Source organism: Patella vulgata, chromosome 1 (genome assembly GCF_932274485.2).
Source record: "Patella vulgata chromosome 1, xgPatVulg1.2, whole genome shotgun sequence".
Classification (NCBI taxonomy): domain Eukaryota; kingdom Metazoa; phylum Mollusca; class Gastropoda; family Patellidae; genus Patella; species Patella vulgata.
The window spans coordinates 81,028,993-81,037,177 of record NC_065879.2 but is presented as its reverse complement, the minus strand read 5'-3'; positions in this window follow the sequence as shown (position 1 = coordinate 81,037,177).

Here is an 8,185-nt window from a genome sequence, read left to right as displayed (position 1 = left end):
ACCTCTTTTTTACGTTCCGTCCCACTGACAAAGGGAAACCGTGCCGGAAAATCCCGAGGGGATTTTCTCGGCCAACACCGGAAACGAACTCTAGACCTCCTGGTTAGCGAGGCTACGCTTTAGTCACTGAGTCACTGCATATACCAGACAGGCTTACATGAGTTTTGAGTTTATGATTGAGGTCCATATACTGGGTGGATATATGATGTGTTTTTTTTTTATCGATTCACGTATATTCCTGAAGTAACGGCCCGACAAATCTTTGGGTGGCATTAGCTAGGTCTTATTAAACGGAACATTGCCAGTAATTTGCATATCACGTGTCATACGACTATTTTATTTTTGTTTCGCATTTTTGGATTTGACCTTAAAATAGATTTACCTATATATGTAAAACTTCCAATATTGCCATTCAATACATAAAATCTAATGATATCAACAATTTTGTTATTGGTCGATTGAAGGCCTTGTTTTGCGCAATATTTCCCGGTTGGAGCTGACGTCCCATTAAACACCATTCCATTTATTCATTTGAAGGTTGAATCAGAAATGATCAGAACATTATTTAACTTAATCTCTTGCATTTATTATTTTTTTAATCCATTTTTAATATAATATCATCTTTTTGTCGATATTTATATGTGTTGATGTACGGCAATAATATGTCATATTTCATTATTTTTTGTCAATTTATTATGTTTTGTTTTGATGTTAAACGATCTTTTAACTAAGATAAAAATCCAAATTTTAGTAATTTGATTGGATAATATTATATTGATTTTAGTGCTTAGCCAATCAAAATTGAAGTTTCTACTAAAATTTGTATTTTATCTTTAGTTAAAATTTCGAGAAATAGGGCCCTGTTACAGTCTATATGATTTTGCGAGTTTTGGATGTAGGCCTAATGCACCCGTCAGACCGGGATGGAGCCCTTACTGCGCTGCTGGCTGCAACCGAACGGCGACCAGAAAATCGACAAGGTCGCCGGCAAAGGTGAACACAACGCGAGAAAATGTCCCAAAAAATTGCAAACTTGAAAAAAGTCGCGTTCTCACAGCTTTCCGGGGCAGATCACAGAACTTTGGCGTTTGTTTCGAACATGCTCAAAATAAACGCCGTAAGTCGGCAATCATTGACCACCATGGAGAGCACGTCGCGATATCTGGCGTTTCCACCACGCTTTTACGTCACTGTAGCAGCGCAGTGAGGACATCACCTGGCCTGACGGGGGTATAAGCGACATTAGCAAATGCAGGGGGCAAATAACTCTTCTGACATCTACTAGCAATTATTTGCCCATTGACTTCAATGTTAAATGACTGTAACATCACAGGCTGTAGCTTTTTGCTCAACATTCCGTTGGTTCCAATCTTTATAGGCACAATGGGGACAACATTTGGCAATCTCCTCATCATAATTTTGTAGGGGGTTGACCATTTAGATTTTTTGCTACACGGATTTGAAGTTGACAGGGGTGAAAATCTCACTTCCGACACAATGATTGCTCTGCAGAAAGACACTTTACACCCCCTATCCCTCCGCTGTAATATCATCAGTATTACCCAAAACTGCTATGAAATTGCAAATTTGATCCCTTTTCCCAATTCTAGACCAAAAAGTCAACCCAAAAATGCAGGAAGAGGGGAGAAAAAAATTAAGGGAAAAATTGTCTATTTATAACTCGCACTAAATTATTACTAGTCTTAGTCCTACTCTTGGTCGGTAGGTGTGTAACACAGAGTTTACTCTGTGGTGTGTAAGGACATCACCTTGACGGGGGTATAAGCGACATTAGCAAATGCAGGGGGGGGGGGCATTTAACTCTTCTGACACCTACTCTCTGTCGGTAGGTGTGTAGAAAGGTACGAACAATATTTTTATTTAGTATATAACTGAATTTGGATTGAAGAACAGGCTATGCCTATGTATATCCCCTCTCTCAGATACACGTATACAGTATAAACATGTTTTATATATTACATTTGCTTTATTGATTTATTGTGATTTTTAGCTCATTAGGTCTGCCATTGGGTCCAGTAGTATGGTTTCGATTCCCCGTTTGCTCACTGAAAGGACTACGGCCGCCTGTCCAACCTCGTAGGTCCAATCTCCTGAGTTTTCTCCGGGTCCTCCGGTTTTCTCTCACTGCTAAAGACCCCTACGCACAAGCGAACTATTGAAATATAATTAAACCATATGTTAGTCCCGAAATGACCTAATTTGTGTCGAGTGGACGTTACCCCCTCTCTCCCTCTCTCTCTCTCTCTCTCTCTCTCCAACCGCGTACCCCCCCCCCCCAATCCCACCAGCTTAATGCGATTTATTAAAATAAAATTTAAGTATTAGTCCCGAAATGACCTAGTTCGTGTCGTATGGACTTTAATATCCTATCTCTCTCTCTAGGTCCATATTCCCCCCCCCCCCCCCACACGGGTTTACTCGTTTTGAAAGGTTTAACGTCCTACTGTTCCCGCACCAACTGGGCAAAAGAAGACGTACATACGTCATGCAATGTACTGGGGGGAAATTTTGCCCGGATAGCGGCGCTATGGCCCAATCTTATTTCGATTCTCGGCTTTTGTCCCATCCGAACGACTATACGTTGTGCTTTGCCAGAACACCCCCCCCCCCCCGTCCTTCACCACTAACAAAGGGGAACCACGCCGGAAAATCCCGTTGAACTTTCTCGCCAACGCAGGGATCGAAGACGGGACCTCCAGGTTAGCGAGCCAACATCCTAGTCACTGAGCCGCCGTGGCTCTCCGTGGCAGGCTATGTCATGAGGGGGAACTTGTATAACAATACAAAAGGGGGTAATAATCTGGGTATTGCCACACTCACAAAAATGCAATTTGTATATGAAGAACAGTGCCAGTGAGGGTAAATATATGCTTACCTGTTCAGAAAACTGATGTGGGTACTCGATTGAACGTTCCGGAATTGAATTATCTCAATCCCAAAAATAGTGACAATCGAGTGAAAATAGTGATTTCGGGCTATAACGCATATGCCGACTGCATAAAGAACTATACCAACCAACCATGACAGTTGGAACATATTCGTTGTTTTTAATTACATCATGTTTCAGCTGACACCATCTCAGTTGTCGGCATTGTCATAACTGTGACAGGACTGAAATCCATGTCAGTCATTTGCCATCAATTCTGTCAATTTGGGACGTTCCAGACTGAGAGTCGAACATTCCCGTATTTATGAACCCCAGGTCATCGTTGAGCTCCCCCTTTAAATTAATGTTTATTCTCGTCTATTTGCCCAATTTTATTTTTTTATTTTTTTTTTTTTGGGGGGGGGGGCGCAACCTGTGGCAACGTCTGGCTCAACTGCACGTATGACGTTCACCTCAAAATCATGCATGAATACTCACCCAAATCTGGCAACACGTGTACATTAAAATCATTTTCTTCCATTCTACACAAAATCATAAATATTAACCCAAATCTGTCAACAAATGCTAATTTAGACCATTTTCTGCCATTCTATACCAAAAAGTGAACAAAAACATCCACGAAAAGCGGGGAAAAGGTGACAAAATATAAATACATTGTAAATAGAAGGGACTAATAATTCCTAGAAACCTGGAATTAATGGTGGTCTGGATCCTGTGATAACTTGTGAGTCCGGTGTCAATGTGAGATAATAGTTGTAGCCCGGTTGGGGAGGTTCGGGAATTTCCGGAATCCACCATGGTCGCTTTATATAAATGAGTATTTGGGGGAATACTAGCCCTAACCCTAACCCTTTCAAGGGGGTTAAAAGGTAAATTATGTCCATGTGTAGTCTTCTAAGGGAGGGGGGGGGGGGTAGGTTTAAGAATTTGGGGGAGAGGTTAAGTCTCCACAAAAGCACTGAATTGAGACCGGTTTGTCTTTTTTGCGACTATGTCTGACCGGTGGCCGTTAATTCCTCCCCGAAGTGCATTTTGAGTCTCCTCTACGTATTGGTTGTCACATTGTCTACATGAAATTAGATATATTATGTTTGAACTACTGCACGAAAGTTGGTCTAATATTGGGAATTATTGTGTGCCAGATGTTTTGTTATGGAAATGGTGGATATGTTTATGATTTTGCATGTTTGGTATCTTGGGTGGCCACAAGTTTTGGTTTTAACTGCTGATTGTATATTATATTTGTTTGTTTGACGGCAAGTTCAGCTAGAGTGTTGTTGTTTTATACGTCGGAGAAAGTGTTTGGGGTATCCCCTTTCTCTTATGATAAATACCAGCGTACATGCTGACTCAAAGTCGGTCTTCTAAGTGCATAGCCTATGAACACGGAGAATCTGAAATTTTATGATGCCAGAGAACGTATGTTTTCGGTGAAAGGAGGTTTTGAACAATAATTGATGTTTATCGGTTTCTTTGAAAAATACTTTAGTTTCAAATTGGCTTGTGTTTTTGGTGTTGGGTTCGTATTCCCCAAAATACTCATTTATATAAAGCGGTCATTGTAGACTCCGGAAATTCCCGAACTTCCCCAACCAGCCTATAATTAGCATCTCTCGGTGTCAATAGACGAGAAAATGCACTTCCGTGTAGTGATTCACATCGATTGACAGATATCTAATTATAGTCTCTATCTTCTAGACAGATATTCTACGAGAGGTTTTAATTATTTTTTTTTCATTGGTCTTCATAATTTTCATGTGTTCGAGACCGGAGCAAGGGGAACATTGTGGGCGTATATCACTATTTTCAGTAATCAATATTATATCATTGTCAAACAGATCAGCTTTTACAAAACACGGTGCGCAAACTTGGTGCTTTGAATGCTTTTCTGTTTTATAAAGGGGGCTGCATGGCCGAATGGTTAGCTGTATCATGAGGTCTGTCATTGAGTCAACTGGCGTGGTTTCGAATCGCCGGTTGTACGCGACAAGGAGTAGGGTCGCCTGTCCAACCTCGTGAGTTTTCTCCGGGTCCTCCGGTTTCCACTCACTGCTAAAGACCCCTACGCGCAAGCGAATTATAGAAATAAAAAATTGAGCCATGTGTTAGTCCCAAAATGACCTAATTTGTGTCGAGTGGACGTTAAACCCCACCTCTCTCTCTCTCTCTCTCTCTCGCCCTCTCTCTCTCTCTCTCTCTGTTTTTATATAGTTCATATAAAGTTCTTATAAAATGTTTTTATAAAGTTAATTTTAAATGTTCTTTTTCTTATAAAATGTTCTTATAAAATTCTTATAAATTGTTCTTATAAAATGCAACATGTATTTTTAGTTTTAAAAATTAGGTTCGACAAGTTGATTATAACATTTGACAAATATAATGCCGTATTAAGAATTGACAAAGTATAGTTATAGTTTAGCGCCATTCGATGTACACTTTCGTTTCAATAATTCGCTTTCCAGTGGGGAGAAACTGGAGGACCCGTAGAAAACCCACGAAGGTTGGCGGGCGACCTTAGTTCTTGTCACGTACAACCTTGGAATCGAAACTACGCCACTTGACTCGATGATCTAATGTTCACTTGTCCACCCCGGCACCGCATTCCATCTCTGTTTTATAAATCTATCATAAGGTCAATCGAGATTCGCGATACAGAAGTATTATTTATTAGGTTAATAATTATGACACTTTAAACATAATAATTTTTGTTCTGTTCCGTATCTATAATCCGTTGTTTTTTTTCTTCGCCTTAAGTCATTTTTATTTTTTCTACGATAGTTCAAACGTGAATTTTCGTCGTATACGTTACTTTCCTTACTGATGTTTGTTTACCTCCCAGCCCCCCCCCCCTCCAATTCCCTATTGCGAGAGAGAAAGGGGGAGGGGGCGGGTAGTTTAACGTCCTACTGTCCTGCTGTGACTGGGCTAATGAAGACGGGCATGTTCGCCATACAGTGTGCTACGAGCAAAATTTTGCCTGGACATCGACTTCCAACAGTCAAGAGAATTTTTACTTACAGGGAGTGGCGTTGGCTAAGTGGGTTAGACGCTGGCTCGCTAGTCTGGAGGTCGGGTGTTCGATCCCTGCATTCGCCGAGAAAGTTCATCGGGATTTTCCGTCGTGGTTTCCCCTTTTGTCCGTGATGCAGGACGGTGGGTCTGACAAGGACAGCTGTCTAGTCGTTCGAATGGGACGAGAAACCGATGTACCTTGTATACATTGGCATACACTTAAAATATCTCTTGGCAGTTGGAATTCGATATAAGAGTAGGCCATAGTGTCGCTGCCAGGGTAAAATTTCCCTCATAGTCCACTTTATGGTGTATGTCCGTCTTCATTAGCCCAGTCGGAACAGAACAGTAGGACGTTAACGTTAAATCTCATTTCATATCATTTTTATATACGCGGGGGTGGGGTGGGGGTAAGACCTAACAGGTGCGTTTTGAAGCAAAATATATACCCTGAAAATTTGTTTATGCTAGTTGATTACAATATGTTGACAAACTGATAGACCGAAATCGGTGATTGCTATTTGCCTGTGGCCAAACTTCCTGTTGTCACCGAAATAATAGTTCATGACCGGTATCAGTCGTTCAACCGGAATCAGCCGTTCATGACTAACTAACGGGAACGTCCGGGTACGATCCCGGTATAGGCCGAGAACGTTCGCCGGAATAGGCCGAGAACGTTCCCCGGAATTTTTGAGCGTGATTTATCCTTGCCAGTGTTACAGGGCGGTAGGTCCTGACAAAGAACATCGCTTTGTAGTTCGGGCGGGACCAAAAAGCGAGGTCCCTTATACACCTTGACATGCACGCAGCCCAAAAGAGCAAATAACAATTGGAACTCAATTGCTGTCCGGAAAAAAATTCACTCATAGCTCACTGCGTGGCGTATGTCCATCTTCATTATCCCGGTTGAAGAAGAAAATTGGGACGTTAAACCTCATTTCATTCATTCATTATCTGTTAAATACAGTGCGGATTATTTTTAGTCATTGCGCAATCACTATAGACTACCCTATAAACATGTCACACTGTCCTGTCTTATTAAGCTTAAAGGATTAACCCATTAGCGGTTAAAGTTAATACATAAGCACTTAAAGATGCATTGTGTAAGATTGAGATAAAGGGCTGTCAGTTTTTCCTAAAATAGTTTAAAAGTAGATAATGAAAAATGAATAGATTGAAAATATCAGTCAAATATTCTAGGCGAAATTATGAATGTTTGAAATTTTTACAAGTCGGTTGTCAAGTTCCATTGTTACAATAATAAACGAAGTCTCTATTTTTTTCATTTTAACGTTTAATGAAGATATGACACACATTGTCAAATCAGCTCTATAGGCTTATCTAAGGCATCCGATGGACTACAGAGTTGATTATGGGCCTGTCGTGTGAATAAAGAACCACAATAGGCCGATCTATAGGTCTTACATAATGCATCTTTAACTTTACAAACATAAATACAAATCTAAAGAAAGTAATTAATTTACTAATCACCAACAAGAGCGTACATGAGCGGTTTTCTTTTGTAAGTGAAATTGACAAAAAAAAAAACCCAAAAAAACACAACCTAGCGTGATTATCAAAGCCCTTTTTTGTCAACATTTCAGATAATATATGCATAATTTTGTGTATTTTTCATGAAGCCATTTAAATTTTAGATATGATGTCTATAATCTATAACATATTCTTTCCTTGTCGGTTACGTTTTGAAATACTTCGGGCGCTATTGACAAAAGAAACGCTCTTGTCGGTGATTAGATAGGGGCCCATTTGAAACGATAAATTACTTTTAATTTCACGTCTCGTTTCTCCGGTCTGTGCAGAATCGCGGGGCGCTAAAACCCAGTCGAAACTGTCAAAGTTTTGGGCAAATCGTCAAACCAAGTGCCAAAATCAAGGCGAATCTATAATGACAACAAAACGATCACGACCTATATTACTACGAATCTGTCACCGGACATCCCTGCAAGTTCTCTTCTTCATATATAATTAACTATACTTAAGATTTAATATTTAAGACACCTAAATTAATTTGGTGCTTTAGACGTGTCTACGTCTTTCAGACATCGGGTAAACGGTGATATGTTTTTGTTTGTCAATTGAATATAGACAATACAATGTCCATTAAAGATGGGTTCCCGCGTACAAACTGGGTGATTTAATGGTAAATATGGACTAAAAACATAATCAAACTAATTAATTTGTCATAATTATGCTTCAAATCCTTCTCAAACATTGTAATTTCGAAGGAAAGCCCTGCTATTAAAA